Here is a 27,446-nt window from a genome sequence, read left to right as displayed (position 1 = left end):
GATCTGTCTGTCTGTTGGTCTGTCTGTATACCTATCTGATCTGTCTGTCTGTATACCTATCTGATCTGTCTGTCTGTTGGTCTGTCTGTATACCTATCTGATCAGTCTGTCTGTATACCTATCTGATCTGTCTGTCTGTTGGTGTGTCTGTATACCTATCTGATCTGTCTGTCTGTTGGTCTGTCTGTATACCTATCTGATCAGTCTGTCTGTATACCTATCTGATCTGTCTGTCTGTTGGTGTGTCTGTATACCTATCTGATCTGTCTGTCTGTTGGTCTGTCTGTATACCTATCTGATCTGTCTGTCTGTTGGTCTGTCTGTATACCTATCTGATCTGTCTATCTGTTGGTCTGTCTGTATACCTATCTTGATCTTTCTGTCTGTTGGTCTGTCTGTATACCTATCTGATCTGTCTGTCTGTTGGTGTGTCTGTATACCTATCTGATCTGTCTATCTGTTGGTCTGTCTGTATACCTATCTTGATCTTTCTGTCTGTTGGTCTGTCTGTATACCTATCTGATCTGTCTGTCTGTTGGTTTGTCTGTATACCTATCTGATCTTTTTGTCTGTTGGTCTGTCTGTATACCTATCTGATCTGTCTGTCTGTTGGTCTGTCTGTATACCTATCTGATCTGTCTTTCTGTTGGTCTGTCTGTACACCTATCTGATCTTTCTGTCTGTTGGTCTGTCTGTATACCTATCTGATCTTTCTGTCTGTTGGTCTGTCTGTATACCTATCTGATCTTTCTGTCTGTTGGTCTGTCTGTATACCTATCTGATCTGTCTGTCTGTTGGTCTGTCTGTATACTTATGTGATCCTTCTGTCTGTTGTTCTGTCTGTATACCTATCTGATCTTTCTGTCTGTTGGTCTGTCTGTATACATATCTGATCTTTCTGTCTGTTGGTCTGTCTGTATACCTATCTGATCTGTCTGTCTGTTGGTCTGTCTGTATACCTATGTGATCCTTCTGTCTGTTGTTCTGTCTGTATACCTATCTGATCTTTCTGTCTGTTGGTCTGTCTGTATACCTATCTGATCTTTCTGTCTGTTGGTCTGTCTGTATACCTATCTGATCTGTGTATCTGTTGTTCTGTCTGTATACCTATCTGATCTGTCTGTCTGTATACCTATCTGATCTGTCTGTCTGTTGGTCTGTCTGTATACCTATCTGATCTTTCTGTCTCTTGGTCTGTCTGTATACCTATCTGATCTTTCTGTCTGTTGGTCTATCTGTATACCTATCTGATCTGTCTGTCTGTTGGTCTGTCTGTATACCTATCTGATCTGTCTGTCTGTATACCTATCTGATCTGTCTGTCTGTTGGTCTGTCTGTATACCTATCTGATCAGTCTGTCTGTATACCTATCTGATCTGTCTGTCTGTTGGTGTGTCTGTATACCTATCTGATCTGTCTGTCTGTTGGTCTGTCTGTATACCTATCTGATCAGTCTGTCTGTATACCTATCTGATCTGTCTGTCTGTTGGTGTGTCTGTATACCTATCTGATCTGTGTGTCTGTTGGTCTGTCTGTATACCTCTCTGATCTGTCTGTCTGTTGGTCTGTCTGTATACCTATCTGATCTTTCTGTCTGTTGGTCTGTCTGTATACCTATCTGATCTTTCTGTCTGTTGGTCTTTCTGTATACCTATCTGATCTGTCTGTCTGTTGGTCTGTCTGTATACCTATCTGATCAGTCTGTCTGTATACCTATCTGATCTGTCTGTCTGTTGGTGTGTCTGTATACCTATCTGATCAGTCTGTCTGTATACCTATCTGATCTGTCTGTCTGTTGGTCTGTCTGTATACCTATCTGATCTGTCTATCTGTTGGTCTGTCTGTATACCTATCTGATCTTTTTGTCTGTTGGTCTGTCTGTATACCAATCTGATCTTTCTGTCTGTTGGTCTGTCTGTATACCTATCTGATCTTTCTGTCTGTTGGTCTGTCTGTATACCTATCTGATCAGTCTGTCTGTATACCTATCTGATCTGTCTGTCTATTGGTCTGTCTGTATACCTATCTGATCTGTCTATCTGTTGGTCTGTCTGTATACCTATCTGATCTTTCTGTCTGTTGGTCTGTCTGTATACCTATCTGATCTTTCTGTCTGTTTGTCTGTCTGTATACCTACCTGATCTGTCTGTCTGTTGGTCTTTCTGTATACCTACACTACCGTTCAAAAGTTTGGGATCACCCAAACAATTTTGTGTTTTCCATGAAAAGTCACACTTATTCACCACCATATGTTGTGAAATGAATAGAAAATAGAGTCAAGACATTGACAAGGTTAGAAATAATGATTTGTATTTGAAATAAGATTTTTTTTACATCAAACTTTGCTTTCGTCAAAGAATCCTCCATTTGCAGCAATTACAGCATTGCAGACCTTTGGCATTCTAGCTGTTAATTTGTTGAGGTAATCTGGAGAAATTGCACCCCACGCTTCCAGAAGCAGCTCCCACCAGTTGGATTGGTTGGATGGGCACTTCTTTGAGCAGATTGAGTTTCTGGAGCATCACATTTGTGGGGTCAATTAAACGCTCAAAATGGCCAGAAAAAGAGAACTTTCATCTGAAACTCGACAGTCTATTCTTTTTCTTAGAAATGAAGGCTATTCCATGTGAGAAATTGCTAAGAAATTGAAGATTTCCTACACCGGTGTGTACTACTCCCTTCAGAGGACAGCACAAACAGGCTCTAACCAGAGTAGAAAAAGAAGTGGGAGGCCGCGTTGCACAACTGAGCAAGAAGATAAGTACATTAGAGTCTCTAGTTTGAGAAACAGACGCCTCACAGGTCCCCAACTGGCATCTTCATTAAATAGTACCTGTTAGAGCCTGTTTGTGCTGTCCTCTGAAGGGAGTAGTACACACCGGTGTAGGAAATCTTCAATTTCTTAGCAATTTCTCGCATGGAATAGCCTTCATTTCTAAGAACAAGAATAGACTGTCGAGTTTCAGATGAAAGTTCTCTTTTTCTGGCCATTTTGAGCGTTTAATTGACCCCACAAATGTGATGCTCCAGAAACTCAATCTGCTCAAAGAAGTGCCCATCCAACCAATCCAACTTGTGGGAGCTGCTCCTGGAAGCGTGGGGTGCAATTTCTCCAGATTACCTCAACAAATTAACAGCTAGAATGCCAAAGGTCTGCAATGCTGTAATTGCTGCAAATGGAGGATTCTTTGACGAAAGCAAAGTTTGATGTAAAAAAAATCTTATTTCAAATACAAATCATTATTTCTAACCTTGTCAATGTCTTGACTCTATTTTCTATTCATTTCACAACATATGGTGGTGAATAAGTGTGACTTTTCATGGAAAACACGAAATTGTTTGGGTGATCCCAAACTTTTGAACGGTAGTGTATATGATCAGTCTGTCTGTATACCTATGTGATCTGTCGGTCTGTTGGTGTGTCTGTATACCCATCTGATCTGTCTGTCTGTTGGTCTGTCTGTATACCTATCTGATCAGTCTGTCTGTATACCTATCTGATCTGTCTGTCTGTTGGTGTGTCTGTATACCTATCTGATCTGTCTGTCTGTTGGTCTGTCTTTATACCTATCTGATCTTTCTGTCTGTTGGTCTGTCTGTATACCTATCTGATCTTTCTGTCTGTGGGTCTGTTCGTATACCTATCTGAACTGTCTGTCTGTTGGGCTGTCTGTATACCTATCTGATCAGTCTGTCTGTATACCTATCTGATCTTTCTGTCTGTTGGTCTGTCTGTATACCTATCTGATCTGTCTATCTGTTGGTCTGTCTGTATACCTATCTTGATCTTTCTGTCTGTTGGTCTGTCTGTATACCTATCTGATCTGTCTGTCTGTTGGTTTGTCTGTATACCTATCTGATCTTTCTGTCTGTTGGTCTGTCTGTATACCTATCTGATCTGTCTGTCTGTTGGTCTGTCTGTATACCTATCTGATCTGTCTTTCTGTTGGTCTGTCTGTACACCTATCTGATCTTTCTGTCTGTTGGTCTGTCTGTATACCTATCTGATCTTTCTGTCTGTTGGTCTGTCTGTATACCTATCTGATCTTTCTGTCTGTTGGTCTGTCTGTATACCTATCTGATCTGTCTGTCTGTTGGTCTGTCTGTATACCTATGTGATTCTTCTGTCTGTTGTTCTGTCTGTATACCTATCTGATCTTTCTGTCTGTTGGTCTGTCTGTATACCTATCTGATCTTTCTGTCTGTTGGTCTGTCTGTATACCTATCTGATCTGTCTGTCTGTTGGTCTGTCTGTATACCTATCTGATCTTTCTGTCTGTTGGTCTGTCTGTATACCTATCTGATCTTTCTGTCTGTTGGTCTGTCTGTATACCTATCTGATCTTTCTGTCTGTGGGTCTGTTCGTATACCTATCTGAACTGTCTGTCTGTTGGTCTGTCTGTATACCTATCTGATCAGTCTGTCTGTATACCTATCTGATCTTTCTGTCTGTTGGTCTGTCTGTATACCTATCTGATCTGTCTATCTGTTGGTCTGTCTGTATACCTATCTTGATCTTTCTGTCTGTTGGTCTGTCTGTATACCTATCTGATCTGTCTGTCTGTTGGTTTGTCTGTATACCTATCTGATCTTTCTGTCTGTTGGTCTGTCTGTATACCTATCTGATCTGTCTGTCTGTTGGTCTGTCTGTATACCTATCTGATCTGTCTTTCTGTTGGTCTGTCTGTACACCTATCTGATCTTTCTGTCTGTTGGTCTGTCTGTATACCTATCTGATCTTTCTGTCTGTTGGTCTGTCTGTATACCTATCTGATCTTTCTGTCTGTTGGTCTGTCTGTATACCTATCTGATCTGTCTGTCTGTTGGTCTGTCTGTATACCTATGTGATTCTTCTGTCTGTTGTTCTGTCTGTATACCTATCTGATCTTTCTGTCTGTTGGTCTGTCTGTATACCTATCTGATCTGTCTGTCTGTTGGTCTGTCTGTATACCTATCTGATCTTTCTGTCTGTTGGTCTGTCTGTATACCTATCTGATCTTTCTGTCTGTTGGTCTGTCTGTATACCTATCTGATCTTTCTGTCTGTTGGTCTGTCTGTATACCTATCTGATCTGTCTGTCTGTTGGTCTGTCTGTATACCTATGTGATTCTTCTGTCTGTTGTTCTGTCTGTATACCTATCTGATCTTTCTGTCTGTTGGTCTGTCTGTATACCTATCTGATCTTTCTGTCTGTTGGTCTGTCTGTATACCTATCTGATCTGTCTGTCTGTTGGTCTGTCTGTATACCTATCTGATCTTTCTGTCTGTTGGTCTGTCTGTATACCTATCTGATCTTTCTGTCTGTTGGTCTGTCTGTATACCTATCTGATCTTTCTGTCTGTGGGTCTGTTCGTATACCTATCTGAACTGTCTGTCTGTTGGTCTGTCTGTATACCTATCTGATCAGTCTGTCTGTATACCTATCTGATCTTTCTGTCTGTTGGTCTGTCTGTATACCTATCTGATCTGTCTATCTGTTGGTCTGTCTGTATACCTATCTGATCTTTCTGTCTGTTGGTCTGTCTGTATACCTATCTGAACTGTCTGTCTGTTGGTCTGTCTGTATACCTATCTGATCTGCCTGTCTGTTGGTCTGTCTGTATACCTATCTGATCAGTCTGTCTGTATACCTATCTGATCTGTCTGTCTGTTGGTGTGTCTGTATACCTATCTGATCTGTCTATCTGTTGGTCTGTCTGTATACCTATCTTGATCTTTCTGTCTGTTGGTCTGTCTGTATACCTATCTGATCTGTCTGTCTGTTGGTTTGTCTGTATACCTATCTGATCTTTCTGTCTCTTGGTCTGTCTGTATACCTATCTGATCTGTCTGTCTGTTGGTCTGTCTTTATACCTATCCGATCAGCCTGTCTGTATACCTATCTGATCTGTCTGTCTTTTGGTCTGTCTGTATACCTATCTGATCTGTCTGTCTGTTGGTCTGTCTGTATACCTATCTGATCTGTCTGTCTGTATACCTATCTGATCTGTCTGTCTGTTGGTCTGTCTGTATACCTATCTGATCTGTCTGTCTGTTGTTCTGTCTGTATACCTATCTGATCTGTCTGTCTGTTGGTCTGTCTGTATACCTATCTGATCTGTCTGTCTGTTGGTCTGTCTGTATACCTATCTGATCTGTCTATCTGTTGGTCTGTCTGTATACCTATGTGATCTGTCTGTCTGTTGGTCTGTCTGTATACCTATCTGATCTGTCTTTCTGTTGGTCTGTCTGTACACCTATCTGATCTTTCTGTCTGTTGGTCTGTCTGTATACCTATCTGATCTTTCTGTCTGTTGGTCTGTCTGTATACCTATCTGATCTTTCTGTCTGTTGGTCTGTCTGTATACATATCTGATCTGTCTGTCTGTTGGTCTGTCTGTATACCTATGTGATCCTTCTGTCTGTTGTTCTGTCTGTATACCTATCTGATCTTTCTGTCTGTTGGTCTGTCTGTATACCTATCTGATCTTTCTCTCTGTAAGTCTGTCTGTATACCTATCTGATCTGTCTGTCTGTTGGTCTGTCTGTATACCTATCTGATCTGTCTGTCTGTTGGTCTGTCTGTATACCTATCTGATCTTTCTCTCTGTAAGTCTGTCTGTATACCTATCTGATCTGTCTGTCTGTATACCTATCTGATCTTTCTGTCTCTTGGTCTGTCTGTATACCTATTGTATCTTTCTGTCTGTTGGTCTATCTGTATACCTATCTGATCTGTCTGTCTGTATACCTATCTGATCTGTCTGTCTATTGGTCTGTCTGTATACCTATCTGATCTGTCTATCTGTTGGTCTATCTGTATACCTATCTGATCTTTCTGTCTGTTGGTCTGTCTGTATACCTATCTGAACTGTCTGTCTGTTGGTCTGTCTGTATACCTATCTGATCTGTCTGTCTGTTGGTCTGTCTGTATACCTATCTGATCAGTCTGTCTGTATACCTATCTGATCTGTCTGTCTGTTGGTGTGTCTGTATACCTATCTGATCCGTCTGTCTGTTGCTCTGTCTGTATACCTATCTGATCAGTCTGTCTGTATACCTATCTGATCTGTCTGTCTGTTGGTGTGTCTGTATACCTATCTGATTTGTGTGTCTGTTGGTCTGTCTGTATACCTATCTGATCTGTCTGTCTGTTGGTTTTGTCTGTATACCTATCTGATCTGTCTGTCTGTATACCTATCTGATCTGTCTGTCTGTTGTTCTGTCTGTATACCTATCTGATCTTTCTGTCTGTTGGTCTGTCTGTATACCTATCTGATCTTTCTGTCTGTTGGTCTGTCTGTATACCTATCTGATCTGTTTGTCTGTTGGTCTGTCTGTATACCTATCTGATCTTTCTGTCTGTTGGTCTGTCTGTATACCTATCTGATCTTTCTGTCTGTTGGTCTGTCTGTATACCTATCTGATCTTTCTGTCTGTGGGTCTGTTCGTATACCTATCTGAACTGTCTGTCTGTTGGTCTGTCTGTATACCTATCTGATCAGTCTGTCTGTATACCTATCTGATCTTTCTGTCTGTTGGTCTGTCTGTATACCTATCTGATCTGTCTATCTGTTGGTCTGTCTGTATACCTATCTGATCTTTCTGTCTGTTGGTCTGTCTGTATACCTATCTGAACTGTCTGTCTGTTGGTCTGTCTGTATACCTATCTGATCTGCCTGTCTGTTGGTCTGTCTGTATACCTATCTGATCAGTCTGTCTGTATACCTATCTGATCTGTCTGTCTGTTGGTGTGTCTGTATACCTATCTGATCTGTCTATCTGTTGGTCTGTCTGTATACCTATCTTGATCTTTCTGTCTGTTGGTCTGTCTGTATACCTATCTGATCTGTCTGTCTGTTGGTTTGTCTGTATACCTATCTGATCTTTCTGTCTCTTGGTCTGTCTGTATACCTATCTGATCTGTCTGTCTGTTGGTCTGTCTTTATACCTATCCGATCAGCCTGTCTGTATACCTATCTGATCTGTCTGTCTTTTGGTCTGTCTGTATACCTATCTGATCTGTCTGTCTGTTGGTCTGTCTGTATACCTATCTGATCTGTCTGTCTGTATACCTATCTGATCTGTCTGTCTGTTGGTCTGTCTGTATACCTATCTGATCTGTCTGTCTGTTGTTCTGTCTGTATACCTATCTGATCAGTCTGTCTGTATACCTATCTGATCTGTCTGTCTATTGGTCTGTCTGTATACCTATCTGATCTGTCTATCTGTTGGTCTGTCTGTATACCTATCTGATCTTTCTGTCTGTTGGTCTGTCTGTATACCTATCTGATCTTTCTGTCTGTTTGTCTGTCTGTATACCTACCTGATCTGTCTGTCTGTTGGTCTTTCTGTATACCTACACTACCGTTCAAAAGTTTGGGATCACCCAAACAATTTTGTGTTTTCCATGAAAAGTCACACTTATTCACCACCATATGTTGTGAAATGAATAGAAAATAGAGTCAAGACATTGACAAGGTTAGAAATAATGATTTGTATTTGAAATAAGATTTTTTTACATCAAACTTTGCTTTCGTCAAAGAATCCTCCATTTGCAGCAATTACAGCATTGCAGACCTTTGGCATTCTAGCTGTTAATTTGTTGAGGTAATCTGGAGAAATTGCACCCCACGCTTCCAGAAGCAGCTCCCACCAGTTGGATTGGTTGGATGGGCACTTCTTTGAGCAGATTGAGTTTCTGGAGCATCACATTTGTGGGGTCAATTAAACGCTCAAAATGGCCAGAAAAAGAGAACTTTCATCTGAAACTCGACAGTCTATTCTTGTTCTTAGAAATGAAGGCTATTCCATGTGAGAAATTGCTAAGAAATTGAAGATTTCCTACACCGGTGTGTACTACTCCCTTCAGAGGACAGCACAAACAGGCTCTAACCAGAGTAGAAAAAGAAGTGGGAGGCCGCGTTGCACAACTGAGCAAGAAGATAAGTACATTAGAGTCTCTAGTTTGAGAAACAGACGCCTCACAGGTCCCCAACTGGCATCTTCATTAAATAGTACCTGTTAGAGCCTGTTTGTGCTGTCCTCTGAAGGGAGTAGTACACACCGGTGTAGGAAATCTTCAATTTCTTAGCAATTTCTCGCATGGAATAGCCTTCATTTCTAAGAACAAGAATAGACTGTCGAGTTTCAGATGAAAGTTCTCTTTTTCTGGCCATTTTGAGCGTTTAATTGACCCCACAAATGTGATGCTCCAGAAACTCAATCTGCTCAAAGAAGTGCCCATCCAACCAATCCAACTTGTGGGAGCTGCTTCTGGAAGCGTGGGGTGCAATTTCTCCAGATTACCTCAACAAATTAACAGCTAGAATGCCAAAGGTCTGCAATGCTGTAATTGCTGCAAATGGAGGATTCTTTGACGAAAGCAAAGTTTGATGTAAAAAAAATCTTATTTCAAATACAAATCATTATTTCTAACCTTGTCAATGTCTTGACTCTATTTTCTATTCATTTCACAACATATGGTGGTGAATAAGTGTGACTTTTCATGGAAAACACGAAATTGTTTGGGTGATCCCAAACTTTTGAACGGTAGTGTATATGATCAGTCTGTCTGTATACCTATGTGATCTGTCGGTCTGTTGGTGTGTCTGTATACCTATCTGATCTGTCTGTCTGTTGGTCTGTCTGTATACCTATCTGATCAGTCTGTCTGTATACCTATCTGATCTGTCTGTCTGTTGGTGTGTCTGTATACCTATCTGATCTGTCTGTCTGTTGGTCTGTCTTTATACCTATCTGATCTTTCTGTCTGTTGGTCTGTCTGTATACCTATCTGATCTTTCTGTCTGTGGGTCTGTTCGTATACCTATCTGAACTGTCTGTCTGTTGGGCTGTCTGTATACCTATCTGATCAGTCTGTCTGTATACCTATCTGATCTTTCTGTCTGTTGGTCTGTCTGTATACCTATCTGATCTGTCTATCTGTTGGTCTGTCTGTATACCTATCTTGATCTTTCTGTCTGTTGGTCTATCTGTATACCTATCTGATCTGTCTGTCTGTTGGTTTGTCTGTATACCTATCTGATCTTTCTGTCTGTTGGTCTGTCTGTATACCTATCTGATCTGTCTGTCTGTTGGTCTGTCTGTATACCTATCTGATCTGTCTTTCTGTTGGTCTGTCTGTACACCTATCTGATCTTTCTGTCTGTTGGTCTGTCTGTATACATATCTGATCTTTCTGTCTGTTGGTCTGTCTGTATACCTATCTGATCTTTCTGTCTGTTGGTCTGTCTGTATACCTATCTGATCTGTCTGTCTGTTGGTCTGTCTGTATACCTATGTGATTCTTCTGTCTGTTGTTCTGTCTGTATACCTATCTGATCTTTCTGTCTGTTGGTCTGTCTGTATACCTATCTGATCTTTCTGTCTGTTGGTCTGTCTGTATACCTATCTGATCTGTCTGTCTGTTGGTCTGTCTGTATACCTATCTGATCTTTCTGTCTGTTGGTCTGTCTGTATACCTATCTGATCTGTCTGTCTGTTGGTCTGTCTGTATACCTATCTGATCTTTCTGTCTGTTGGTCTGTCTGTATACCTATCTGATCTTTCTGTCTGTTGGTCTGTCTGTATACCTATCTGATCTTTCTGTCTGTGGGTCTGTTCGTATACCTATCTGAACTGTCTGTCTGTTGGTCTGTCTGTATACCTATCTGATCAGTCTGTCTGTATACCTATCTGATCTTTCTGTCTGTTGGTCTGTCTGTATACCTATCTGATCTGTCTATCTGTTGGTCTGTCTGTATACCTATCTGATCTTTCTGTCTGTTGGTCTGTCTGTATACCTATCTGAACTGTCTGTCTGTTGGTCTGTCTGTATACCTATCTGATCTGCCTGTCTGTTGGTCTGTCTGTATACCTATCTGATCAGTCTGTCTGTATACCTATCTGATCTGTCTGTCTGTTGGTGTGTCTGTATACCTATCTGATCTGTCTATCTGTTGGTCTGTCTGTATACCTATCTTGATCTTTCTGTCTGTTGGTCTGTCTGTATACCTATCTGATCTGTCTGTCTGTTGGTTTGTCTGTATACCTATCTGATCTTTCTGTCTCTTGGTCTGTCTGTATACCTATCTGATCTGTCTGTCTGTTGGTCTGTCTTTATACCTATCCGATCAGCCTGTCTGTATACCTATCTGATCTGTCTGTCTTTTGGTCTGTCTGTATACCTATCTGATCTGTCTGTCTGTTGGTCTGTCTGTATACCTATCTGATCTGTCTGTCTGTATACCTATCTGATCTGTCTGTCTGTTGGTCTGTCTGTATACCTATCTGATCTGTCTGTCTGTTGTTCTGTCTGTATACCTATCTGATCAGTCTGTCTGTATACCTATCTGATCTGTCTGTCTATTGGTCTGTCTGTATACCTATCTGATCTGTCTATCTGTTGGTCTGTCTGTATACCTATCTGATCTTTCTGTCTGTTGGTCTGTCTGTATACCTATCTGATCTGTCTGTCTGTTGGTCTGTCTGTATACCTATCTGATCTTTCTGTCTGTTGGTCTGTCTGTATACCTATCTGATCTTTCTGTCTGTTGGTCTGTCTGTATACCTATCTGATCTTTCTGTCTGTGGGTCTGTTCGTATACCTATCTGAACTGTCTGTCTGTTGGTCTGTCTGTATACCTATCTGATCAGTCTGTCTGTATACCTATCTGATCTTTCTGTCTGTTGGTCTGTCTGTATACCTATCTGATCTGTCTATCTGTTGGTCTGTCTGTATACCTATCTTGATCTTTCTGTCTGTTGGTCTGTCTGTATACCTATCTGATCTGTCTGTCTGTTGGTTTGTCTGTATACCTATCTGATCTTTCTGTCTGTTGGTCTGTCTGTATACCTATCTGATCTGTCTGTCTGTTGGTCTGTCTGTATACCTATCTGATCTGTCTTTCTGTTGGTCTGTCTGTACACCTATCTGATCTTTCTGTCTGTTGGTCTGTCTGTATACCTATCTGATCTTTCTGTCTGTTGGTCTGTCTGTATACCTATCTGATCTTTCTGTCTGTTGGTCTGTCTGTATACCTATCTGATCTGTCTGTCTGTTGGTCTGTCTGTATACCTATGTGATTCTTCTGTCTGTTGTTCTGTCTGTATACCTATCTGATCTTTCTGTCTGTTGGTCTGTCTGTATACCTATCTGATCTGTCTGTCTGTTGGTCTGTCTGTATACCTATCTGATCTTTCTGTCTGTTGGTCTGTCTGTATACCTATCTGATCTTTCTGTCTGTTGGTCTGTCTGTATACCTATCTGATCTTTCTGTCTGTTGGTCTGTCTGTATACCTATCTGATCTGTCTGTCTGTTGGTCTGTCTGTATACCTATGTGATTCTTCTGTCTGCTGTTCTGTCTGTATACCTATCTGATCTTTCTGTCTGTTGGTCTGTCTGTATACCTATCTGATCTTTCTGTCTGTTGGTCTGTCTGTATACCTATCTGATCTGTCTGTCTGTTGGTCTGTCTGTATACCTATCTGATCTTTCTGTCTGTTGGTCTGTCTGTATACCTATCTGATCTTTCTGTCTGTTGGTCTGTCTGTATACCTATCTGATCTTTCTGTCTGTGGGTCTGTTCGTATACCTATCTGAACTGTCTGTCTGTTGGTCTGTCTGTATACCTATCTGATCAGTCTGTCTGTATACCTATCTGATCTTTCTGTCTGTTGGTCTGTCTGTATACCTATCTGATCTGTCTATCTGTTGGTCTGTCTGTATACCTATCTGATCTTTCTGTCTGTTGGTCTGTCTGTATACCTATCTGAACTGTGTGTCTGTTGGTCTGTCTGTATACCTATCTGATCTGCCTGTCTGTTGGTCTGTCTGTATACCTATCTGATCAGTCTGTCTGTATACCTATCTGATCTGTCTGTCTGTTGGTGTGTCTGTATACCTATCTGATCTGTCTATCTGTTGGTCTGTCTGTATACCTATCTTGATCTTTCTGTCTGTTGGTCTGTCTGTATACCTATCTGATCTGTCTGTCTGTTGGTTTGTCTGTATACCTATCTGATCTTTCTGTCTCTTGGTCTGTCTGTATACCTATCTGATCTGTCTGTCTGTTGGTCTGTCTTTATACCTATCCGATCAGCCTGTCTGTATACCTATCTGATCTGTCTGTCTTTTGGTCTGTCTGTATACCTATCTGATCTGTCTGTCTGTTGGTCTGTCTGTATACCTATCTGATCTGTCTGTCTGTATACCTATCTGATCTGTCTGTCTGTTGGTCTGTCTGTATACCTATCTGATCTGTCTGTCTGTTGTTCTGTCTGTATACCTATCTGATCTGTCTGTCTGTTGGTCTGTCTGTATACCTATCTGATCTGTCTGTCTGTTGGTCTGTCTGTATACCTATCTGATCTGTCTATCTGTTGGTCTGTCTGTATACCTATGTGATCTGTCTGTCTGTTGGTCTGTCTGTATACCTATCTGATCTGTCTTTCTGTTGGTCTGTCTGTACACCTATCTGATCTTTCTGTCTGTTGGTCTGTCTGTATACCTATCTGATCTTTCTGTCTGTTGGTCTGTCTGTATACCTATCTGATCTTTCTGTCTGTTGGTCTGTCTGTATACATATCTGATCTGTCTGTCTGTTGGTCTGTCTGTATACCTATGTGATCCTTCTGTCTGTTGTTCTGTCTGTATACCTATCTGATCTTTCTGTCTGTTGGTCTGTCTGTATACCTATCTGATCTTTCTCTCTGTAAGTCTGTCTGTATACCTATCTGATCTGTCTGTCTGTTGGTCTGTCTGTATACCTATCTGATCTGTCTGTCTGTATACCTATCTGATCTTTCTGTCTGTTGGTCTGTCTGTATACCTATCTGATCTTTCTGTCTCTTGGTCTGTCTGTATACCTATCGTATCTTTCTGTCTGTTGGTCTATCTGTATACCTATCTGATCTGTCTGTCTGTATACCTATCTGATCTGTCTGTCTATTGGTCTGTCTGTATACCTATCTGATCTGTCTATCTGTTGGTCTATCTGTATACCTATCTGATCTTTCTGTCTGTTGGTCTGTCTGTATACCTATCTGAACTGTCTGTCTGTTGGTCTGTCTGTATACCTATCTGATCTGTCTGTCTGTTGGTCTGTCTGTATACCTATCTGATCAGTCTGTCTGTATACCTATCTGATCTGTCTGTCTGTTGGTGTGTCTGTATACCTATCTGATCCGTCTGTCTGTTGCTCTGTCTGTATACCTATCTGATCAGTCTGTCTGTATACCTATCTGATCTGTCTGTCTGTTGGTGTGTCTGTATACCTATCTGATCTGTGTGTCTGTTGGTCTGTCTGTATACCTATCTGATCTGTCTGTCTGTTGGTTTTGTCTGTATACCTATCTGATCTGTCTGTCTGTATACCTATCTGATCTGTCTGTCTGTTGTTCTGTCTGTATACCTATCTGATCTTTCTGTCTGTTGGTCTGTCTGTATACCTATCTGATCTTTCTGTCTGTTGGTCTGTCTGTATACCTATCTGATCTGTCTGTCTGTTGGTCTGTCTGTATACCTATCTGATCTTTCTGTCTGTTGGTCTGTCTGTATACCTATCTGATCTTTCTGTCTGTTGGTCTGTCTGTATACCTATCTGATCTTTCTGTCTGTTGGTCTGTTCGTATACCTATCTGAACTGTCTGTCTGTTGGTCTGTCTGTATACCTATCTGATCAGTCTGTCTGTATACCTATCTGATCTTTCTGTCTGTTGGTCTGTCTGTATACCTATCTGATCTGTCTATCTGTTGGTCTGTCTGTATACCTATCTGATCTTTCTGTCTGTTGGTCTGTCTGTATACCTATCTGAACTGTCTGTCTGTTGGTCTGTCTGTATACCTATCTGATCTGCCTGTCTGTTGGTCTGTCTGTATACCTATCTGATCAGTCTGTCTGTATACCTATCTGATCTGTCTGTCTGTTGGTGTGTCTGTATACCTATCTGATCTGTCTATCTGTTGGTCTGTCTGTATACCTATCTTGATCTTTCTGTCTGTTGGTCTGTCTGTATACCTATCTGATCTGTCTGTCTGTTGGTTTGTCTGTATACCTATCTGATCTTTCTGTCTCTTGGTCTGTCTGTATACCTATCTGATCTGTCTGTCTGTTGGTCTGTCTTTATACCTATCCGATCAGCCTGTCTGTATACCTATCTGATCTGTCTGTCTTTTGGTCTGTCTGTATACCTATCTGATCTGTCTGTCTGTTGGTCTGTCTGTATACCTATCTGATCTGTCTGTCTGTATACCTATCTGATCTGTCTGTCTGTTGGTCTGTCTGTATACCTATCTGATCTGTCTGTCTGTTGTTCTGTCTGTATACCTATCTGATCTGTCTGTCTGTTGGTCTGTCTGTATACCTATCTGATCTGTCTGTCTGTTGGTCTGTCTGTATACCTATCTGATCTGTCTATCTGTTGGTCTGTCTGTATACCTATGTGATCTGTCTGTCTGTTGGTCTGTCTGTATACCTATCTGATCTGTCTTTCTGTTGGTCTGTCTGTACACCTATCTGATCTTTCTGTCTGTTGGTCTGTCTGTATACCTATCTGATCTTTCTGTCTGTTGGTCTGTCTGTATACCTATCTGATCTTTCTGTCTGTTGGTCTGTCTGTATACATATCTGATCTGTCTGTCTGTTGGTCTGTCTGTATACCTATGTGATCCTTCTGTCTGTTGTTCTGTCTGTATACCTATCTGATCTTTCTGTCTGTTGGTCTGTCTGTATACCTATCTGATCTTTCTCTCTGTAAGTCTGTCTGTATACCTATCTGATCTGTCTGTCTGTTGGTCTGTCTGTATACCTATCTGATCTGTCTGTCTGTATACCTATCTGATCTGTCTGTCTGTTGGTCTGTCTGTATACCTATCTGATCTTTCTGTCTCTTGGTCTGTCTGTATACCTATCGTATCTTTCTGTCTGTTGGTCTATCTGTATACCTATCTGATCTGTCTGTCTGTATACCTATCTGATCTGTCTGTCTATTGGTCTGTCTGTATACCTATCTGATCTGTCTATCTGTTGGTCTATCTGTATACCTATCTGATCTTTCTGTCTGTTGGTCTGTCTGTATACCTATCTGAACTGTCTGTCTGTTGGTCTGTCTGTATACCTATCTGATCTGTCTGTCTGTTGGTCTGTCTGTATACCTATCTGATCAGTCTGTCTGTATACCTATCTGATCTGTCTGTCTGTTGGTGTGTCTGTATACCTATCTGATCCGTCTGTCTGTTGCTCTGTCTGTATACCTATCTGATCAGTCTGTCTGTATACCTATCTGATCTGTCTGTCTGTTGGTGTGTCTGTATACCTATCTGATCTGTGTGTCTGTTGGTCTGTCTGTATACCTATCTGATCTGTCTGTCTGTTGGTTTTGTCTGTATACCTATCTGATCTGTCTGTCTGTATACCTATCTGATCTGTCTGTCTGTTGGTCTGTCTGTATACCTATCTGATCTGTCTGTCTGTTGTTCTGTCTGTATACCTATCTGATCTGTCTGTCTGTTGGTCTGTCTGTATACCTATCTGATCTGTCTGTCTGTTGGTCTGTCTGTATACCTATCTGATCTGTCTATCTGTTGGTCTGTCTGTATACCTATGTGATCTGTCTGTCTGTTGGTCTGTCTGTATACCTATCTGATCTGTCTTTCTGTTGGTCTGTCTGTACACCTATCTGATCTTTCTGTCTGTTGGTCTGTCTGTATACCTATCTGATCTTTCTGTCTGTTGGTCTGTCTGTATACCTATCTGATCTTTCTGTCTGTTTGTCTGTCTGTATACATATCTGATCTGTCTGTCTGTTGGTCTGTCTGTATACCTATGTGATCCTTCTGTCTGTTGTTCTGTCTGTATACCTATCTGATCTTTCTGTCTGTTGGTCTGTCTGTATACCTATCTGATCTGTCTGTCTGTTGGTCTGTCTGTATACCTATCTGATCTTTCTCTCTGTAAGTCTGTCTGTATACCTATCTGATCTTTCTCTCTGTAAGTCTGTCTGTATACCTATCTGATCTGTCTGTCTGTTGGTCTGTCTGTATACCTATCTGATCTGTCTGTCTGTATACCTATCTGATCTGTCTGTCTGTTGGTCTGTCTGTATACCTATCTGATCTTTCTGTCTCTTGGTCTGTCTGTATACCTATCTGATCTTTCTGTCTGTTGGTCTATCTGTATACCTATCTGATCTGTCTGTCTGTTGGTCTGTCTGTATACCTATCTGATCAGTATGTCTGTATACCTATCTAATCTGTCTTTCTGTTTTTCTGTCTGTATACCTATCTGATCTGTCTGTCTGTTGCTCTGTCTGTATACCTATCTGATCAGTCTGTCTGTATACCTATCTGATCTGTCTGTCTGTTGGTGTGTCTGTATACCTATCTGATCTGTGTGTCTGTTGGTCTGTCTGTATACCTATCTGATCTGTCTGTCTGTTGGTTTTGTCTGTATACCTATCTGATCTGTCTGTCTGTATACCTATCTGATCTGTCTGTCTGTTGGTCTGTCTGTATACCTATCTGATCTGTCTGTCTGTTGTTCTGTCTGTATACCTATCTGATCTGTCTGTCTGTTGGTCTGTCTGTATACCTATCTGATCTGTCTGTCTGTTGGTCTGTCTGTATACCTATCTGATCTGTCTATCTGTTGGTCTGTCTGTATACCTATGTGATCTGTCTGTCTGTTGGTCTGTCTGTATACCTATCTGATCTGTCTTTCTGTTGGTCTGTCTGTACACCTATCTGATCTTTCTGTCTGTTGGTCTGTCTGTATACCTATCTGATCTTTCTGTCTGTTGGTCTGTCTGTATACATATCTGATCTGTCTGTCTGTTGGTCTGTCTGTATACCTATGTGATCCTTCTGTCTGTTGTTCTGTCTGTATACCTATCTGATCTTTCTGTCTGTTGGTCTGTCTGTATACCTATCTGATCTGTCTGTCTGTTGGTCTGTCTGTATACCTATCTGATCTTTCTCTCTGTAAGTCTGTCTGTATACCTATCTGATCTTTCTCTCTGTAAGTCTGTCTGTATACCTATCTGATCTGTCTGTCTGTTGGTCTGTCTGTATACCTATCTGATCTGTCTGTCTGTATACCTATCTGATCTGTCTGTCTGTTGGTCTGTCTGTATACCTATCTGATCTTTCTGTCTCTTGGTCTGTCTGTATACCTATCTGATCTTTCTGTCTGTTGGTCTATCTGTATACCTATCTGATCTGTCTGTCTGTTGGTCTGTCTGTATACCTATCTGATCAGTATGTCTGTATACCTATCTAATCTGTCTTTCTGTTTTTCTGTCTGTATACCTATCTGATCTGTCTGTCTGTATACCTATCTGATCTGTCTGTCTATTGGTCTGTCTGTATACCTATCTGATCTGTCTATCTGTTGGTCTGTCTGTATACCTATCTGATCTTTCTGTCTGTTGGTCTGTCTGTATACCTATCTGAACTGTCTGTCTGTTGGTCTGTCTGTATACCTATCTGATCTGTCTGTCTGTTGGTCTGTCTGTATACCTATCTGATCAGTCTGTCTGTATACCTATCTGATCTGTCTATCTGTTGGTGTGTCTGTATACCTATCTGATCTGTCTGTCTGTTGCTCTGTCTGTATACCTATCTGATCAGTCTGTCTGTATACCTATCTGATCTGTCTGTCTGTTGGTGTGTCTGTATACCTATCTGATCTGTGTGTCTGTTGGTCTGTCTGTATACCTATCTGATCTGTCTGTCTGTTGGTCTGTCTGTATACCTATCTGATCTTTCTGTCTGTTGGTCTGTCTGTATACCTATCGGATCTTTCTGTCTGTTGGTCTGTCTGTATACCTATCTGATCTGTCTGTCTGTTGGTCTGTCTGTATACCTATCTGATCAGTCTGTCTGTATACCTATCTGATCTGTCTGTCTGTTGGTGTGTCTGTATACCTATCTGATCTGTCTGTCTGTTGGTCTGTCTGTATACCTATCTGATCTGTCTATCTGTTGGTCTGTCTGTATACCTATCTGATCTTTCTGTCTGTTGGTCTGTCTGTATACCTATCTGATCTGTCTGTCTGTATACCTATCTGATCTGTCTGTCTATTGGTCTGTCTGTATACCTATCTGATCTGTCTGTCTGTTGGTCTGTCTGTATACCTATCTGATCAGTCTGTCTGTATACCTATCTGATCTGTCTGTCTGTTGGTGTGTCTGTATACCTATCTGATCTGTGTGTCTGTTGGTCTGTCTGTATACCTATCTGATCTGTCTGTCTGTTGGTCTGTCTGTATACCTATCTGATCTGTCTGTCTGTTGGTGTGTCTGTATAGCTATCTGATCAGTCTGTCTGTATACCTATCTGATCTGTCTGTCTTTTGGTCTGTCTGTATACCTATCTGATCTGTCTGTCTGTTGGTCTGTCTGTATAGCTATCTGATCTGTCTGTCTGTATACCTATCTGATCTGTCTGTCTGTTGGTCTGTCTGTATACCTATCTGATCTGTCTGTCTGTTGTTCTGTCTGTATACCTATCTGATCTGTCTGTCTGTTGGTCTGTCTGTATACCTATCTGATCTTTCTGTCTGTAGATCTGTCTGTATACCTATCTGATCTTTCTGTCTGTTGGTCTGTCTGTATACCTATCTGATCTGTCTGTCTGTTGGTCTGTCTGTATACCTATGTGATTCTTCTGTCTGTTGTTCTGTCTGTATACCTATCTGATCTTTCTGTCTGTTGGTCTGTCTGTATACCTATTTGATCTTTCTGTCTGTTGGTCTGTCTGTATACCTATCTGATCTGTCTGTCTGTTGGTCTGTCTGTATACCTATCTGATCTTTCTGTCTGTTGGTCTGTCTGTATACCTATCTGATCTTTCTGTCTGTTGGTCTGTCTGTATACCTATCTGATCTGTCTGTCTGTTGGTGTGTCTGTATAGCTATCTGATCAGTCTGTCTGTATACCTATCTGATCTGTCTGTCTTTTGGTCTGTCTGTATACCTATCTGATCTGTCTGTCTGTTGGTCTGTCTGTATAGCTATCTGATCTGTCTGTCTGTATACCTATCTGATCTGTCTGTCTGTTGGTCTGTCTGTATACCTATCTGATCTGTCTGTCTGTTGTTCTGTCTGTATACCTATCTGATCTGTCTGTCTGTTGGTCTGTCTGTATACCTATCTGATCTTTCTGTCTGTAGATCTGTCTGTATACCTATCTGATCTTTCTGTCTGTTGGTCTGTCTGTATACCTATCTGATCTGTCTGTCTGTTGGTCTGTCTGTATACCTATGTGATTCTTCTGTCTGTTGTTCTGTCTGTATACCTATCTGATCTTTCTGTCTGTTGGTCTGTCTGTATACCTATTTGATCTTTCTGTCTGTTGGTCTGTCTGTATACCTATCTGATCTGTCTGTCTGTTGGTCTGTCTGTATACCTATCTGATCTTTCTGTCTGTTGGTCTGTCTGTATACCTATCTGATCTTTCTGTCTGTGGGTCTGTTCGTATACCTATCTGAACTGTCTGTCTGTTGGTCTGTCTGTATACCTATCTGATCAGTCTGTCTGTATACCTATCTGATCTTTCTGTCTGTTGGTCTGTCTGTATACCTATCTGATCTGTCTATCTGTTGGTCTGTCTGTATACCTATCTGATCTTTCTGTCTGTTGGTCTGTCTGTATACCTATCTGAACTGTCTGTCTGTTGGTCTGTCTGTATACCTATCTGATCTGCCTGTCTGTTGGTCTGTCTGTATACCTATCTGATCAGTCTGTCTGTATACCTATCTGATCTGTCTGTCTGTTGGTCTGTCTGTATACCTATCTGATCTGTCTATCTGTTGGTCTGTCTGTATACCTATCTTGATCTTTCTGTCTGTTGGTCTGTCTGTATACCTATCTGATCTGTCTGTCTGTTGGTTTGTCTGTATACCTATCTGATCTTTCTGTCTGTTGGTCTGTCTGTATACCTATCTGATCTGTCTGTCTGTTGGTCTGTCTTTATACCTATCCGATCAGCCTGTCTGTATACCTATCTGATCTGTCTGTCTTTTGGTCTGTCTGTATACCTATCTGATCTGTCTGTCTGTTGGTCTGTCTGTATACCTATCTGATCTGTCTGTCTGTATACCTATCTGATCTGTCTGTCTGTTGGTCTGTCTGTATACCTATCTGATCTGTCTGTCTGTTGTTCTGTCTGTATACCTATCTGATCTGTCTGTCTGTTGGTCTGTCTGTATACCTATCTGATCTGTCTGTCTGTTGGTCTGTCTGTATACCTATCTGATCTGTCTATCTGTTGGTCTGTCTGTATACCTATGTGATCTGTCTGTCTGTTGGTCTGTCTGTATACCTATCTGATCTGTCTTTCTGTTGGTCTGTCTGTACACCTATCTGATCTTTCTGTCTGTTGGTCTGTCTGTATACCTATCTGATCTTTCTGTCTGTTGGTCTGTCTGTATACCTATCTGATCTTTCTGTCTGTTTGTCTGTCTGTATACATATCTGATCTGTCTGTCTGTTGGTCTGTCTGTATACCTATGTGATCCTTCTGTCTGTTGTTCTGTCTGTATACCTATCTGATCTTTCTGTCTGTTGGTCTGTCTGTATACCTATCTGATCTTTCTCTCTGTAAGTCTGTCTGTATACCTATCTGATCTGTCTGTCTGTTGGTCTGTCTGTATACCTATCTGATCTGTCTGTCTGTATACCTATCTGATCTGTCTGTCTGTTGGTCTGTCTGTATACCTATCTGATCTTTCTGTCTCTTGGTCTGTCTGTATACCTATCTGATCAGTCTGTCTGTTGGTCTATCTGTATACCTATCTGATCTGTCTGTCTGTTGGTCTGTCTGTATACCTATCTGATCAGTATGTCTGTATACCTATCTAATCTGTCTTTCTGTTTTTCTGTCTGTATACCTATCTGATCTGTCTGTCTGTATACCTATCTGATCTGTCTGTCTATTGGTCTGTCTGTATACCTATCTGATCTGTCTATCTGTTGGTCTGTCTGTATACCTATCTGATCTTTCTGTCTGTTGGTCTGTCTGTATACCTATCTGAACTGTCTGTCTGTTGGTCTGTCTGTATACCTATCTGATCTGTCTGTCTGTTGGTCTGTCTGTATACCTATCTGATCAGTCTGTCTGTATACCTATCTGATCTGTCTATCTGTTGGTGTGTCTGTATACCTATCTGATCTGTCTGTCTGTTGCTCTGTCTGTATACCTATCTGATCAGTCTGTCTGTATACCTATCTGATCTGTCTGTCTGTTGGTGTGTCTGTATACCTATCTGATCTGTGTGTCTGTTGGTCTGTCTGTATACCTATCTGATCTGTCTGTCTGTTGGTCTGTCTGTATACCTATCTGATCTTTCTGTCTGTTGGTCTGTCTGTATACCTATCGGATCTTTCTGTCTGTTGGTCTGTCTGTATACCTATCTGATCTGTCTGTCTGTTGGTCTGTCTGTATACCTATCTGATCAGTCTGTCTGTATACCTATATGATCTGTCTGTCTGTTGGTGTGTCTGTATACCTATCTGATCTGTCTGTCTGTTGGTCTGTCTGTATACCTATCTGATCTGTCTATCTGTTGGTCTGTCTGTATACCTATCTGATCTTTTTGTCTGTTGGTCTGTCTGTATACCTATCTGATCTGTCTGTCTGTATACCTATCTGATCTGTCTGTCTATTGGTCTGTCTGTATACCTATCTGATCTGTCTGTCTGTTGGTCTGTCTGTATACCTATCTGATCAGTCTGTCTGTATACCTATCTGATCTGTCTGTCTGTTGGTGTGTCTGTATACCTATCTGATCTGTGTGTCTGTTGGTCTGTCTGTATACCTATCTGATCTGTCTGTCTGTTGGTCTGTCTGTATACCTATCTGATCTGTCTGTCTGTTGGTGTGTCTGTATAGCTATCTGATCAGTCTGTCTGTATACCTATCTGATCTGTCTGTCTTTTGGTCTGTCTGTATACCTATCTGATCTGTCTGTCTGTTGGTCTGTCTGTATAGCTATCTGATCTGTCTGTCTGTATACCTATCTGATCTGTCTGTCTGTTGGTCTGTCTGTATACCTATCTGATCTGTCTGTCTGTTGTTCTGTCTGTATACCTATCTGATCTGTCTGTCTGTTGGTCTGTCTGTATACCTATCTGATCTTTCTGTCTGTAGATCTGTCTGTATACCTATCTGATCTTTCTGTCTGTTGGTCTGTCTGTATACCTATCTGATCTGTCTGTCTGTTGGTCTGTCTGTATACCTATCTGATCTGTCTGTCTGTTGTTCTGTCTGTATACCTATCTGATCTTTCTGTCTGTTGGTCTGTCTGTATACCTATCTGATCTTTCTGTCTGTTGGTCTGTCTGTATACCTATCTGATCTGTCTGTCTGTTGGTCTGTCTGTATACCTATCTGATCTTTCTGTCTGTTGGTCTGTCTGTATACCTATCTGATCTTTCTGTCTGTTGGTCTGTCTGTATACCTATCTGATCTTTCTGTCTGTGGGTCTGTTCGTATACCTATCTGAACTGCCTGTCTGTTGGTCTGTCTGTATACCTATCTGATCAGTCTGTCTGTATACCTATCTGATCTGTCTGTCTGTTGGTCTGTCTGTATACCTATCTGATCTGTCTATCTGTTGGTCTGTCTGTATACCTATCTTGATCTTTCTGTCTGTTGGTCTGTCTGTATACCTATCTGATCTGTCTGTCTGTTGGTTTGTCTGTATACCTATCTGATCTTTCTGTCTGTTGGTCTGTCTGTATACCTATCTGATCTGTCTGTCTGTTGGTCTGTCTTTATACCTATCCGATCAGCCTGTCTGTATACCTATCTGATCTGTCTGTCTTTTGGTCTTTCTGTATACCTATCTGATCTGTCTGTCTGTTGGTCTGTCTGTATACCTATCTGATCTGTCTGTCTGTATACCTATCTGATCTGTCTGTCTGTTGTTCTGTCTGTATACCTATCTGATCTGTCTGTCTGTTGGTCTGTCTGTATACCTATCTGATCTGTCTGTCTGTTGGTCTGTCTTTATACCTATCTGATCTGTCTATCTGTTGGTCTGTCTGTATACCTATGTGATCTGTCTGTCTGTTGGTCTGTCTGTATACCTATCTGATCTGTCTTTCTGTTGGTCTGTCTGTACACCTATCTGATCTTTCTGTCTGTTGGTCTGTCTGTATACCTATCTGATCTTTCTGTCTGTTGGTTTGTCTGTATACCTATCTGATCTTTCTGTCTGTTGGTCTGTCTGTATACATATCTGATCTGTCTGTCTGTTGGTCTGTCTGTATACCTATGTGATCCTTCTGTCTGTTGTTCTGTCTGTATACCTATCTGATCTTTCTGTCTGTTGGTCTGTCTGTATACCTATCTGATCTTTCTCTCTGTAAGTCTGTCTGTATACCTATCTGATCTGTCTGTCTGTTGGTCTGTCTGTATACCTATCTGATCTGTCTGTCTGTATACCTATCTGATCTGTCTGTCTGTTGGTCTGTCTGTATACCTATCTGATCTTTCTGTCTCTTGGTCTGTCTGTATACCTATCGTATCTTTCTGTCTGTTGGTCTATCTGTATACCTATCTGATCTGTCTGTCTGTATACCTATCTGATCTGTCTGTCTATTGGTCTGTCTGTATACCTATCTGATCTGTCTATCTGTTGGTCTGTCTGTATACCTATCTGATCTTTCTGTCTGTTGGTCTGTCTGTATACCTATCTGAACTGTCTGTCTGTTGGTCTGTCTGTATACCTATCTGATCTGTCTGTCTGTTGGTCTGTCTGTATACCTATCTGATCAGTCTGTCTGTATACCTATCTGATCTGTCTGTCTGTTGGTGTGTCTGTATACCTATCTGATCTGTCTGTCTGTTGCTCTGTCTGTATACCTATCTGATCAGTCTGTCTGTATACCTATCTGATCTGTCTGTCTGTTGGTGTCTCTGTATACCTATCTGATCTGTGTGTCTGTTGGTCTGTCTGTATACCTATCTGATCTGTCTATCTGTTGGTTTTGTCTGTATACCTATCTGATCTGTCTGTCTGTATACCTATCTGATCTGTCTGTCTGTTGGTCTGTCTGTATACCTATCTGATCTGTCTGTCTGTTGTTCTGTCTGTATACCTATCTGATCTGTCTGTCTGTTGGTCTGTCTGTATACCTATCTGATCTGTCTGTCTGTTGGTCTGTCTGTATACCTATCTGATCTGTCTATCTGTTGGTCTGTCTGTATACCTATGTGATCTGTCTGTCTGTTGGTCTGTCTGTATACCTATCTGATCTGTCTTTCTGTTGGTCTGTCTGTACACCTATCTGATCTTTCTGTCTGTTGGTCTGTCTGTATACCTATCTGATCTTTCTGTCTGTTGGTCTGTCTGTATACCTATCTGATCTTTCTGTCTGTTTGTCTGTCTGTATACATATCTGATCTGTCTGTCTGTTGGTCTGTCTGTATACCTATGTGATCCTTCTGTCTGTTGTTCTGTCTGTATACCTATCTGATCTTTCTGTCTGTTGGTCTGTCTGTATACCTATCTGATTTTTCTCTCTGTAAGTCTGTCTGTATACCTATCTGATCTGTCTGTCTGTTGGTCTGTCTGTATACCTATCTGATCTGTCTGTCTGTATACCTATCTGATCTGTCTGTCTGTTGGTCTGTCTGTATACCTATCTGATCTTTCTGTCTCTTGGTCTGTCTGTATACCTATCTGATCTTTCTGTCTGTTGGTCTATCTGTATACCTATCTGATCTGTCTGTCTGTTGGTCTGTCTGTATACCTATCTGATCAGTAAGTCTGTATACCTATCTAATCTGTCTTTCTTTTTTTCTGTCTGTATACCTATCTGATCTGTCTGTCTGTATACCTATCTGATCTGTCTGTCTATTGGTCTGTCTGTATACCTATCTGATCTGTCTATCTGTTGGTCTGTCTGTATACCTATCTGATTTTTCTGTCTGTTGGTCTGTCTGTATACCTATCTGAACTGTCTGTCTGTTGGTCTGTCTGTATACCTATCTGATCTGTCTGTCTGTTGGTCTGTCTGTATACCTATCTGATCAGTCTGTCTGTATACCTATCTGATCTGTCTATCTGTTGGTGTGTCTGTATACCTATCTGATCTGTCTGTCTGTTGCTCTGTCTGTATACCTATCTGATCAGTCTGTCTGTATACCTATCTGATCTGTCTGTCTGTTGGTGTGTCTGTATACCTATCTGATCTGTGTGTCTGTTGGTCTGTCTGTATACCTATCTGATCTGTCTGTCTGTTGGTCTGTCTGTATACCTATCTGATCTTTCTGTCTGTTGGTCTGTCTGTATACCTATCGGATCTTTCTGTCTGTTGGTCTGTCTGTATGCCTATCTGATCTGTCTGTCTGTTGGTCTGTCTGTATACCTATCTGATCAGTCTGTCTGTATACCTATCTGATCTGTCTGTCTGTTGGTGTGTCTGTATACCTATCTGATCTGTCTGTCTGTTGGTCTGTCTGTATACCTATCTGATCTGTCTATCTGTTGGTCTGTCTGTATACCTATCTGATCTTTCTGTCTGTTGGTCTGTCTGTATACCTATCTGATCTGTCTGTCTGTATACCTATCTGATCTGTCTGTCTATTGGTCTGTCTGTATACCTATCTGATCTGTCTGTCTGTTGGTCTGTCTGTATACCTATCTGATCAGTCTGTCTGTATACCTATCTGATCTGTCTGTCTGTTGGTGTGTCTGTATACCTATCTGATCTGTGTGTCTGTTGGTCTGTCTGTATACCTATCTGATCTGTCTGTCTGTTGGTCTGTCTGTATACCTATCTGATCTGTCTGTCTGTTGGTGTGTCTGTATAGCTATCTGATCAGTCTGTCTGTATACCTATCTGATCTGTCTGTCTTTTGGTCTGTCTGTATACCTATCTGATCTGTCTGTCTGTTGGTCTGTCTGTATAGCTATCTGATCTGTCTGTCTGTATACCTATCTGATCTGTCTGTCTGTTGGTCTGTCTGTATACCTATCTGATCTGTCTGTCTGTTGTTCTGTCTGTATACCTATCTGATCTGTCTGTCTGTTGGTCTGTCTGTATACCTATCTGATATTTCTGTCTGTAGATCTGTCTGTATACCTATCTGATCTTTCTGTCTGTTGGTCTGTCTGTATACCTATCTGATCTGTCTGTCTGTTGGTCTGTCTGTATACCTATGTGATTCTTCTGTCTGTTGTTCTGTCTGTATACCTATCTGATCTTTCTGTCTGTTGGTCTGTCTGTATACCTATTTGATCTTTCTGTCTGTTGGTCTGTCTGTATACCTATCTGATCTGTCTGTCTGTTGGTCTGTCTGTATACCTATCTGATCTTTCTGTCTGTTGGTCTGTCTGTATACCTATCTGATCTTTCTGTCTGTTGGTCTGTCTGTATACCTATCTGATCTTTCTGTCTGTGGGTCTGTTCGTATACCTATCTGAACTGTCTGTCTGTTGGTCTGTCTGTATACCTA

This window comes from Lampris incognitus, chromosome 1 (assembly GCF_029633865.1).
Source record: "Lampris incognitus isolate fLamInc1 chromosome 1, fLamInc1.hap2, whole genome shotgun sequence".
Lineage (NCBI taxonomy): Eukaryota > Metazoa > Chordata > Actinopteri > Lampriformes > Lampridae > Lampris > Lampris incognitus.
Note: the sequence above shows the minus strand (reverse complement) of the source record.